This window comes from Sinohyriopsis cumingii, chromosome 2, assembly GCF_028554795.1.
Source record: "Sinohyriopsis cumingii isolate HCF-2022 chromosome 2, ASM2855479v2, whole genome shotgun sequence".
In the NCBI taxonomy this organism is placed as follows: Eukaryota; Metazoa; Mollusca; class Bivalvia; order Unionida; family Unionidae; genus Sinohyriopsis; species Sinohyriopsis cumingii.
The window spans coordinates 125,960,794-125,972,367 of NC_142962.1; the positions used below are offsets into that span (position 1 = coordinate 125,960,794).

General features: G+C 35.2%; 1 protein-coding gene across 2 annotated transcripts in view; it reads right to left on the minus strand.

Annotated features, from left to right (window-relative positions):
* LOC149805767 (kinesin light chain-like) overlaps nucleotides 1–11,542 on the minus strand; it is a 138,375-nt gene extending 126,833 nt beyond the window's left edge. For both annotated transcript variants that reach the window (XM_089950446.1, XM_089950444.1), the window contains exon 1: nucleotides 11,213–11,542. The gene's annotated coding sequence lies outside the window, so the exon portion shown is untranslated. The remainder of the gene's footprint in view (nucleotides 1–11,212) is intronic.
* Between the last annotated feature and the right edge of the window lie 32 nt (nucleotides 11,543–11,574).

The window sequence follows — 11,574 nt, forward strand, 5'->3', positions numbered from 1 at the left end:
TTGCCAACTATCAACATAGGAGAACACCAAAACATCAAGCTTTCCATTGTGCAAACTGTGCCTAGCATCACTTTAATCCTTGTTTATTCCCAAACACAGTAGATGCAGATTTTGCTTTATTCGTTTTTTCAATCAAATCACATTTTTCCAGATAACACTTCAGCTAGTCCATAATAGCTGTTTCAATTACGTTGATACAAATACTCATGAGTTACTCTTTTTCAATGACATAAGTGATGCTACAGACAGAGGTAATCTTTATGAAAAGGTACACACGCTCAATTGTGCAAGGCACAACCAGCATAAATGTTACCTAGTCTTAAAAGAATGGTAATAGTAAAGGCTAAAATTCTGAATATAGATCAACCAACATCATCATCAATCTAACTTTTTGTTTTGCTGAACAAAATCATAATTTTCCGCAAAATGGAAATCTGGATGTTTTGGCTTCTCCTTTGTTTATTACTGGCAGATTTGTCTTTAGTTTTCCAACAGCAATACAGGCCAAGTAATCATTAAAGCCCTGAAACTGGATTGGGTTAAGAAGGAATTTTGACTAGCAACTATACCAGTACTGTAATGTGTAATTGCCTTTCACTCTGTAATATTAGCACGATTACCATAGTTATGAAAACAGGTGCAAGGTCACTTACATCAAAACAAACTACTACTCAGTTTTTACAGCATTAGCATAATTTCGGAAGCATTATTTCTGAAACTTCATTATTGCATTTTGGTTTTATCATTCAAATTTAGTGCCGTGGTGCCCAAGATTCAAATCCAAGGGATGTACACAACTCCCTCACAACTTGCGCCATGATAACTCACAAACCCACTTATAATGTGGGGTCAGGCGTGGATCCCATTTTTTAAAACCAGAAATTACCAAAAACTTGTCCCTGATGTTGAACTTAAGAATTTTGATCAAAATCAGTAAGTGAAATGCAGATATATTGCTTGTTTTATGGTCGAAAATGGTAGATAGGAGCTGGAATTTTTAATAAACATTATTAAATTATCAACTTTTAGTAAGAAGTCACATAATTTGTTATATTTTCTTTCCAAACGGCATTCTTAGTACAATGCAATTAAAGCTATTCAAGGAAATTCTCATCAATGAAAATGTCACTTACTCATGGTATAGGCAGTACATTAATAATTAAATGCCAATTAAATAATTTTTATTAAGTGAAATTTGTGTTTTAGTTCTATCTTTTAGTTCCTCTTAAGTGCAATCATCATAAATGCAATGTGTATTTAAATGTAAAATGGGTTAATCTACCATAACAGCTATGTCTGCGAGTGTTTCTCTGAGAACCTAATTAAGTACCGACCGTGTTTTAATAACTGACAGGCCGAAGTATTTGTTATATTGATTCAATGAATTAAAAAGCTGGCCTCCTTTATATCATTATGTTAATTACTTCTTTTGACTCAAATAAAGGAGGTGGATTTTTTTTTTAAAAGTACAAATCACACAAATCTTAAATGCTTAAGATCTTGCGGCCCCGGTCATATATCAGGTGAACATATTTCAGTTGATCAATTGAACACTGTTATAAATGTTTTTGTGTACGTAATCTAATTAAACTACCTTAAAATAACCAACTCATTCATAACTGTGATCCAAGATAGAAAGGCAACCAAGTGAAACGATCGTAAAATAAAGTGCTTGGTTTCACAAATACAGACCATTGTGGGCAAACAAGTTCAGAGAATTTGTGAACTTGCTCTTAGAGATATCCTCAAGGATGATAAGAAGTTTCAGTATTGTTTCCAATGAAATCACGTCATCAACAACGTACTAACTGAACAATACAAAAATTTAGTTTCGACACAGACAATTATCTCACGAAATAAATATCACTTGTTTTTGCGAGAAGAAATGGAATCTTGTTTGGTGGTTGTATCAATAGATAGTCTAGTTCCCTGCTACACTGACTCCCTACTTGGCACCATTTTATTAAATACCACTCCAGGAACCAGACTAATCAACAAAACAAAAAGCAGTGATATTGTACATGTTTTCGTGATGGTTGTTGAAACCAACTGTATCAGTGTTAACATCCTTCACATATTGGACATTTTGAAAATAATTGTAATTTATAAAGAATCACAAATAACTTTATTTGAAAAAATGTTATTAGCAATTATTATCGACTTATCAACATCATTGTGAAGTGAGGATTCAGTCATTAAACAGCCCATTTCCCTACCCCCATCCCCAGTTCTTTTTAAGTACACTTCTCCCTTGGTAACTCGCATATGGTACGTTCAATGTTTGTGGGCCCCGCTGTGCACGAATTATCACCATTTTGTAAATGTGCTCACTAGCCTAATTGCGAGCACTGAATCAAAATCATTGTTGTCATACTGGGATAATATCTGAATCAGGTATTTACAATTTCAAGGCAAAATAAAAAAACATAATTACTGGTGCACTGATATAAAAGGTCTAATGCAATTGGCGCACAAACAAATCATTACTGACTTGAAAAGGCCCTAATCTGTAGTATTTTGGTGTGCCGAACACGAATATAACCGTGAAAAATTTGTATTGGCTCTCGTTTTGAAGATATTCATATACCTCATTTTCTATGTTTCACTGTGTAAATTTCTCCAGTAGGACTGCAGCAACATCCGGAATAATGATGTAACATTGCATAATACCATCATGCTCACATCATCCACAGTTGATTGCATCATTTTCTGATGCAATACAATACTAATGCCATGCGGCTGCTGAAGTAAGTTGACGTCAGCAGTGTACTATACATGTGTAGGCCTATTATACTAATGCCAGGCGGCTGCTGAAGCTGACGTAAGCAGTGTACTATATAAAGCCCAATCAGATAGGTTCAGCATTTAAAATATTTTAGACGTTGTGCGAGACAGTTCAAGCTACTGTTACATAAAACTTATTATTTTATCCATTTACGTACAATAAAGAACAGTAATGCCTCGAAAGTGTGTTAATACCGCGGACAATTTTTGCTATATTTGTGGGGAAGTGACATTTGCCAACCAGAAGAAAAGTATCAATTCTCAAGTGAAGAAGGCATATCATCTTTACTTCGGATGCAAGGTTGGTGACCAAGACAAGCCTTGGGCTCCGCATATATGCTGTGCTACATGTACAACACAGCTTTCACAGTGGTTGAATTGCAAAAGGTCATCAATGCCGTTTGCAGTCCCAATGGTGTGGAGAGAGCCAAGCAACCACCTAAATGACTGTTACTTCTGCTTGGTTCCTCCTCTTTCTGGCGGAATAACGAAGCGAAAGAAGTCGAGAATAGTCTACCCAAACATTCCGTCTGCATTGAGACCAGTTCCACATGGTGAGGGACTTCCTATTCCAGAACCTCCAGCAGAATATTCTCTTGATTCATCTGACGAAGACAAAGGTGAGTCGACCTGTTCTTCTCCTGGTCCATCAGCATGCAGTGATCCAGATTTTCACTGTGGTGCATCATCAACCCCACACAGAATAACACAGGAAGAACTAAATGACCTGATTCGTGATTTGGACTTATCAAAGAACAAGGCAGAATTGCTAGGATCAAGACTCCAACAATGGAATCTTCTAGAAGAAGATGTCACAATTACTGCATATCGAAAGCGCCACCAGCAATTGGAGCCTTTCTTCAGAAAGGAAAGTAATCTGATATTCTGTTGCGATATTGAGGGCCTCATGAATGCTTTAAAAATCACTCATGACCCACAAGAATGGAGACTATTTGTGGACTCTTCGAAACTGAGTCTCAAGGCTGTGCTTTTGCACAATGGAAACATTCTTCCATCTATTCCAGTAGCGTATGCTGTCCACATGAAAGAGACATACAATAACTTAAGGCAGCTACTGAATTCCATTGAGTATAACAAGTACAGCTGGCACCTCTGTGGTGATTTGAAGGTAGTTGCCCTTTTAATGGGACTGCAGCAAGGATATACAAAATACATGTGTTTCTTATGCGAGTGGGATAGCCGAGCAAGGGAAATGCACTACATGAGGAAGGAATGGACTCACAGGCAGAATGTAGCCATTGGAGAGAAGAATATCCAACACCCAGCTCTGGTTGAGGCTCAGAAAATCTTGCTACCACCCCTTCACATCAAACTAGGTTTGATGAAGAACTTCGTGAAAGCCATTGACCGGACTTTGCCAGCATTCCGATACCTGCATGAAAAATTCCCTCGACTCAGCGAAGCAAAGATTAAAGAGGGAGTTTTTGTGGGTCCTCAGATTCGAGAGCTTTTCAAAGATGACCGGTTCAACAACTTGCTGGAAGGTGACGCGAAACAAGCATGGAATGCTTTTCGCCTAGTTTCTACAAACTTCCTCGGAAATGTTAGGGCAGAAAACTATAAGGAACTAGTAGAAGACATGTTGATGAAGTATAAGAAACTTGGCTGCAATATGTCTCTAAAGATTCACTTCCTTCATTCCCATTTGGATTTCTTTCCTAGCAACTGTGGTATTGTTAGTGATGAACACGGCGAACGTTTTTATCAAGATATCGCAACAATGGAACAAAGATACCAGGGAAAATGGTCCACTACAATGCTGGCTGACTACTGCTGGACACTCCTCAGAGATGCTCCCGAACAGCTGTACAAGAGACAGGCGAAGAAATCTAAGATGTAGTCAATGACTTGATTTTTTATAGGTAGGCTATTACAGTTGACCTTTTACTATTGGAATGCATTTCGTTATGTAAACATTAATTTCTTGCAGATTACAAAAAAACTAGAGCCAATTTTGCAATTTGACTGTCATATTCGTGTTCAGCACATAAAAATTGATAAGAATTGACAAATTTTATTTCAGTAACATGACTTTTGTAAAAATTTGTTGTCCAGTGTAATCGAGTCAAGAGGGAGTGGTAGTGTTACAGCAACCCAGAAATAATGAATTCTTGTCACTGTCTGATCTGATCAAGTTATGCAAAAATCTGAATTAGGCAAAAACAATATGAAAACAGAAAATTAAATATATTTCTTGACTTTTCAAACAAATTCATACCATTTCTATGTAAATATACTAATAATCATACATGCCAACTCCAAGAGAGTTAAACAGGTAATTTTTGCTAATATAAGTTTGTCTAAATAACTGTATTTAGAACTTACCATGTGCATCTTGTGATATCATCTAGGAGTTTTGGTTTGGCTTATACATGGGTCATGGACTTTTTAGTGTTTATACCTATTCAGTTTGGGGTGGGTGTTGGCTTATACACAAACGGGTTTATACGCAAGTATATATGGTACAACTGATGTATTCGATATGATCTCAGTCTTGGCATTTTGCAAGCAGCCACCTAAAGCATACTTCATGTATTCTGTTAGGCAAATAAATTCCTCACATGTAACAATGATAATTTGATATGATTTATCTTCCAACAACAAGCAAAAATAATGAATAAAACAAAAACAGCAGAAGGAACATGTACCTGATTTGTCTGAACCATATTCTTGTTAACTCCGTTTCTAAAGCAGTTACTCTAATCAAGCCGTAACTCTAACAATCACTCCAAAAGCTTGACAATATACAACATGACAAGGTGACATCTGGAAAAGCAATTGTCAGTATGGCATCTGTTGCACTAAGAATTTCTACACATGAAACAGGTAACACACTGAAAAATTTATAACTATTGATCATGAATAGATATTAATTCCCTTAGTGAAAGGTAAGAAAATGCATCTCATTAAAGGCAGATACACAATGTACATGTTTTCAAAATATGAAACATTCTAAAACATTATGCATCAGTGTTGCACCTTGAGCACATGAAAGCCATTCTGCAATGTTTTTACCTGATGTCTCCAACATTTCGCCTGCACACTGTCTTGGTGTTTATTTTCATTTATCATAGTACATGTATGGGCAAATTCCTTTGTTGTGCATGTCCATTACACAAGTACTAGTAAATGAATGTAGAAACTTCTACATATGGACTTGCACGTCATATTAGGGGTGAAACGATACACATGTGTGGTTTAAAATCTGCCCACCCCTGCTGATTCTGTGCTACTTTCATTCATGCCATTAGCTCCTTCATTCATTGGTTAAATATCTCTGCATAAAAAGAGAAATTCCAAATTTGTTCCCAATGCACAATTTAAGGAGGGATGTGCCATGATTTTTTTCTTGAGGGGAACATCACCCTTTGTCACCAAAAAATGGAGAAAGTAGAAAAGGAAGAGAAGGATGAAACAGTCATAGTTAAATATTTATGTAACTTTTCAATATCAGTTTCTCTTTCTTCCTTCACCACTTTTTTTTAGAGCTCTACTGAAATCAAAATCTTTAAAAGATGTCACCTCTAGTTGTATAAGTATTAATCTGTTAATTATTTCTGAGCATACCCTGTTCTTTATCTGTGTATGAACATATTTTTCAGCACTTCCGTCTGAAAGGCATATGCATAGCTAGCTTTATCAGCTTGAAGATGTTGGGGAACTGACCTCTGTGGCTGTTATTTACAATTTTCCAGAACTCACAGATACTATCTTTTGGATACATCAGTCTGTTCCAAAATAGGATTTTTCACTAACATAAACTTACTTTCTTGAATTAGTGGTGTACTGAGTACCATGTCATATTTCTTATCTGCTCCATAATGCTGTAATAGGATTTTTGGTCCATCAATGTCATAGTCTGCTTTTGCAGATAGATGTATTCAAATAAACGTTTTTAACTTTTTAATTTCATTTTTTTTCATCCTTATTTATTCAGTTTATCTTAACCCTGATATGGATATATGGTTTTGTTGCATATGATCTGCAAAGCTAAATTGATTGATAAAAAAAAAAATTAAAATTGCATTCTACTTTTAAACTGGCTGTATTTTAAATGTGCTCAGTATTCTGAATTTTGAAATACTGCTGAAAGGAAGACTGACCGTCATGCCGTTGATTTTTGTCTATCGAACAGTACAGCTGACTCCTATTTAACACCATTTTCGGACTCAAAATCACTCACTGGTATCTCTATTAACAATTTCCCAGCGCCAAGAATCCAATATACTCCCAAACTTTAAAAACTGTTAGCATTATCACTATCACCAGCCAGTATCTGGTGAATGAAAACATAATCAACCATGCTGGGAATCAGACATTTTGGGTTTACTAGGTAGCCCATATTTTAAACATGCATTTCTAAAACATCCTTCATGGAAGGTTCAAACTCCTCCATAATGCTTTCCAGGACAAATGTGCCAATCAAATTTAGTTTAAGAACCAGTCAAGTCATGCTTGAAGAACCCAGATGTGTAAACAATAGCCTACCCAAAAATGTTGCAACAAAAATGGTTCAATAAAAATTTTACACTTTGCTAAGCACATTTTCATATACATACAGGATTTTCAACATATTTGCAGGAGTTCTCAAGCATCACTGCTCTCCAAGTGTGTGAATTCATACAAACTTAGCATGACTCATGCAATCACACACCTTGACAGCACTTTGTTTAAGTACTATGTGTCAATGACTTTTGCGTGAAATATGTTGCTTTCCCAGTACTTTCTGTTTGTCACTCAGGGAATAGGCTACACGAATTCCTGATTGGTAGTTATTATTTAACCTGGACCGAAACAAGCCATAAGAACCAATGAGATTTCAATGTAACATATTTCACCATGTGACACACCAGATGTGTAGCTTTCAAATTGACCTAAGCAGTGTTATGTGCATTTAATTTAATTTTATCTGATTTAATATATATTTATTTCAATTTATATGTTTGTCATCTTTTTAAAATTATTTTTATTACATGATATTCAAATGTAAATTTAACCCTTTACCTCATAGAGCAAAGTTACAAAGTGCAGCACGCTATAAATAGAACACCTGTTACCTAGTCGACTCCATACGCATACGGTTGCCTGTGAACTGTTAAGCAATGTAGTGTATGTTACATTTAACAGCAATTTTAACCATTTTACAGTTTTGGTACACATCTATTATATGTGGAAAAATTTAAGAGTAAAGTCCGATTGTTATAGCTGTGTAATTATTTTTCACGTAAGAATTTTTTATGTGCTTTAAAATCTTGAGAACTCGTTCACCGTCATGTCAGTGAGGCCTCATGACCAACCGTAGCTGCCATTTCTCATACTCGAAATTTACAAGTTTTCGTCTGCATCTACATCACTAATTCATCTGAATTTGATAATTTATAAAAACTAATTGCTGCCTACATCAATATCAGAGCCTTTGTCTAAGTTACTGAATCTTTCATAGTTGTGATTCTAATCGTGAAAACTTCCCAAGTACTGAATGAAATCTGCGACCGCCATTTTGAAGAGTGGTGATTATGACCCAGTTACTTTAAATAGCAAATATCGACCAGTGCATAAACAGTGATCATGTGATCTGACGTAATTGTCATTCGCAGAAATGAATGTAGGATCTCATAGGGGATTTTCCCCAAAGGTGGTGCTAAGAAAACTGGCTTAAAATGGCTGATGTTTACAGCCGACGTCAAAAGGCGTTTCCATGCAACTTGAGTAGAGGCGTCCAAAGATGCTTGCATGAGGTAAAGGGTTAATCACTAGAAATTATACTTTTTTAAAAAATAGTTTGACCTTGACTGTTAGTTTATAAATACCAGTTGTTGATCTAAACCCTGACATTGTTTTAGAATTTGTAGCAACCTTTGTAAACAAGTTCTATTTTATTTTAAAATGATTGGTTGTTTCCAAGGTTATGATGGGACCTTGTCTTTAAACAATTTTTTTTATATTTTATTTTTCAGAGTAAAACTGATTGGTTTTCGTCAGGGTCACACGAGGTAAACACAAGCTGTAACAAGTACTTGCTTCTATAAACTACCAGAAGATGATCATGTGACCCTTGTTTACGTTTTAGAAAGCCCAATTAACCCATGTTTTGGAAAATTAATTTCAGTAGAAGTTGGGCCCTCATTTCAAATTACTTCGTTTGGAGTTATTTCAGGTTACTTGAATTCAAAAGTATTAATTTTGTTATTTTTCTCGAAAATATGTGTGCTCATGTAATATTGTGGAACAAGGACAGTTTTTATTGTAAAAATGTATTCAGCTATCAGAAACTGGAGTGATAATTTTTATTTCTACAAGGAACTGTAGACTTCAACACTACAGATTATAGCATATGTCACTGTCTTCCATCCTGGATTCTTCATCGGGATTCGAATAAGATATCAGTAGAACATTTTGTTAATTAGGACTACAAAAATTTTATTCTTGGATAATTCTCTGATTATTTTTGGATTTGACTGTATAAAACCGTAAGTTCATATTTTTTTTTTTTTACAGAATTTTTCCAGGGAAATAAATTACAGTATTTTTAAAAACTTGTCGTTTTCACTCTTTCTTGTGTTAATGTTTATTTGAACCTAAACAAGTGACATAAGAGCAGACATAATATAATTCAACGTAGAAACTTCGTGTAAAAGTGGTTCTTAAATGATGAGCTAAGTCCTTCATTATACATGTGGAGCATGTGTGGATTGTATCCTATATGCTGAACATGCTGCTGGGTAAAGATAATGACATAAATGGGGGGGAGGAGAGGAAGGGTCAGATTACAAAACCTGTCACAAAGTTAATTTGCAAACGACAAGCTACTATTCTCAAATGTCTTTTTTGTTTTTCCTAATAAAAATGATTGCTTAGGACTGCAAATGCTGTTTCAGATAAATCTATATAACAACGCAAACTAATAATAATTATTAATGGCTGCTGAAGACTACAATAACATATCGTACATATCGCTTGGTATTGATTCTTCATTTCTTCTATCAATATGTGTATCATTATAGCAAAAGTATTGATGCACCATTTCACCCCTACATCCTATGTCCCTTGTCAATGTTCACATCTGTCATGATGAATATGAATGATATTATAGTGGCCTATTTATTATGTTGTCCATTTTAGGAAGTATCATAATTAACCGATACAATGGAACTTAGGAGTTCACAATAATTATATAAATCATATTCCTCTGACATACAAAATAAATCTTAAAATCTTGACACTAGTCTTCTAAATATGGTATATAACATGCAATTGGTCCCAACCTTGTGTCTGGATATTTAATACAATGGATTAAAACCTTGGTAACTCTTTTTAAAAAAGAGAGGTACTATAGCACACATGCCTAAAGTAGTCTCTTCATCAAAATGATCACTAGGCACAGTCAATCCATTAACAGGTGTCTTAATTTTCTTGTCTGCTAGGATCTAACACAGGGAGGGTGCTGTGCTTCAGCAATGTCGCAAATTGCAATTTTTTTGTACTTATTGGTGACAAAATATACCATCTGGTGATTTTTTTGCCACAAATGTTTGGGGCTGTTTAAACTTGTATATAAAAGCTTGGGTTTGTAGTGGACAAATTTAAAGGCACCATTAAAGGAAGCCACAAACTTGGATATAAAATGCACTAGGGAGCTATCTATTGTCACAAAAGCAAATCCTTTTTTATATCAATAAACATATATTATCAGCGTTTTTACATCATAATCGAATTATGCAGACACCTGGCCTGGTACCGTATGTTCTGATACAACTCAGTCAGCCCATCAGACAGCTACAATCGATTAACTTCTAAAGGCAGGAAAAGGAACAGATGCAATAGACTAAGTGACGTTTTTTTTTGTTTTTTTATAAATGTACCCAAACATAATTTTGATGAAACTTCAAACAAAAAAACGGATAACCTTTGAAGCACTGATTGTTCTGTATAAATACTAAGTATTTGAAACAACAACAAAAAAAAAACACAAGAAAACAGTCACAATCAATGCTTTACTACAATTATTTCATGTTATCGTGAATATCTCGTTGAATTGTTTTGTGACAAATTTTTTTTGACAATGGGATCCAGATCAAACAAAGACTAACATGGGTGGAACGAAGTATTTGGAAGTTCCGTACCTTCTCTCTTATATATTATGATAGAGAGGGTCCTATGTGAGAACGGGTCATGGGGGTAATCTAAGGTATTTTTGTCACTCTGTATGATTTTTTTTTCTCAACATCTCACTCGCGTCGAGCACCTGTGCTTGGATGAATCTTCAATTATAAATAACTCGGTTTAGGTGCAAAAACTGGCACTTCATTATTCATGTCATATGTTTATTGAAAGACGATGTCCAAGTGTGTATAAATAACCGCGGAAGACATAGTCATAAATTGAACATTCATAATTAGCATCTTACCGGCGTTATCCGCTCACGTTAACTGCTAGTTTACAGATTTTGCAGCATCGTTTGCTGGAATGACTTTACTGAGGGGAAGTCAAATGGAAAACCTCAATCGATTGAATAAAGGCTCTCGGCAGTGAACTTATAGAACAAAAACAAAAATCACTTCTGCTTTAAAGGTTGGTAAGTGTTTCCCAAAGTTCAAGTATTATATTGTCTGCATATCTTTTTTCTTCTTTTTTCGTTCTCAACTCTACAATCATATCAGAGTAATATAGTTCTGAAAAGATACATTTGTTAATCATTCGACAACAGCCCTCCCATCCTTCCGTCAATATGGCGGAATGTCACGTCAGTTCTCGAAAAATCACGCGATG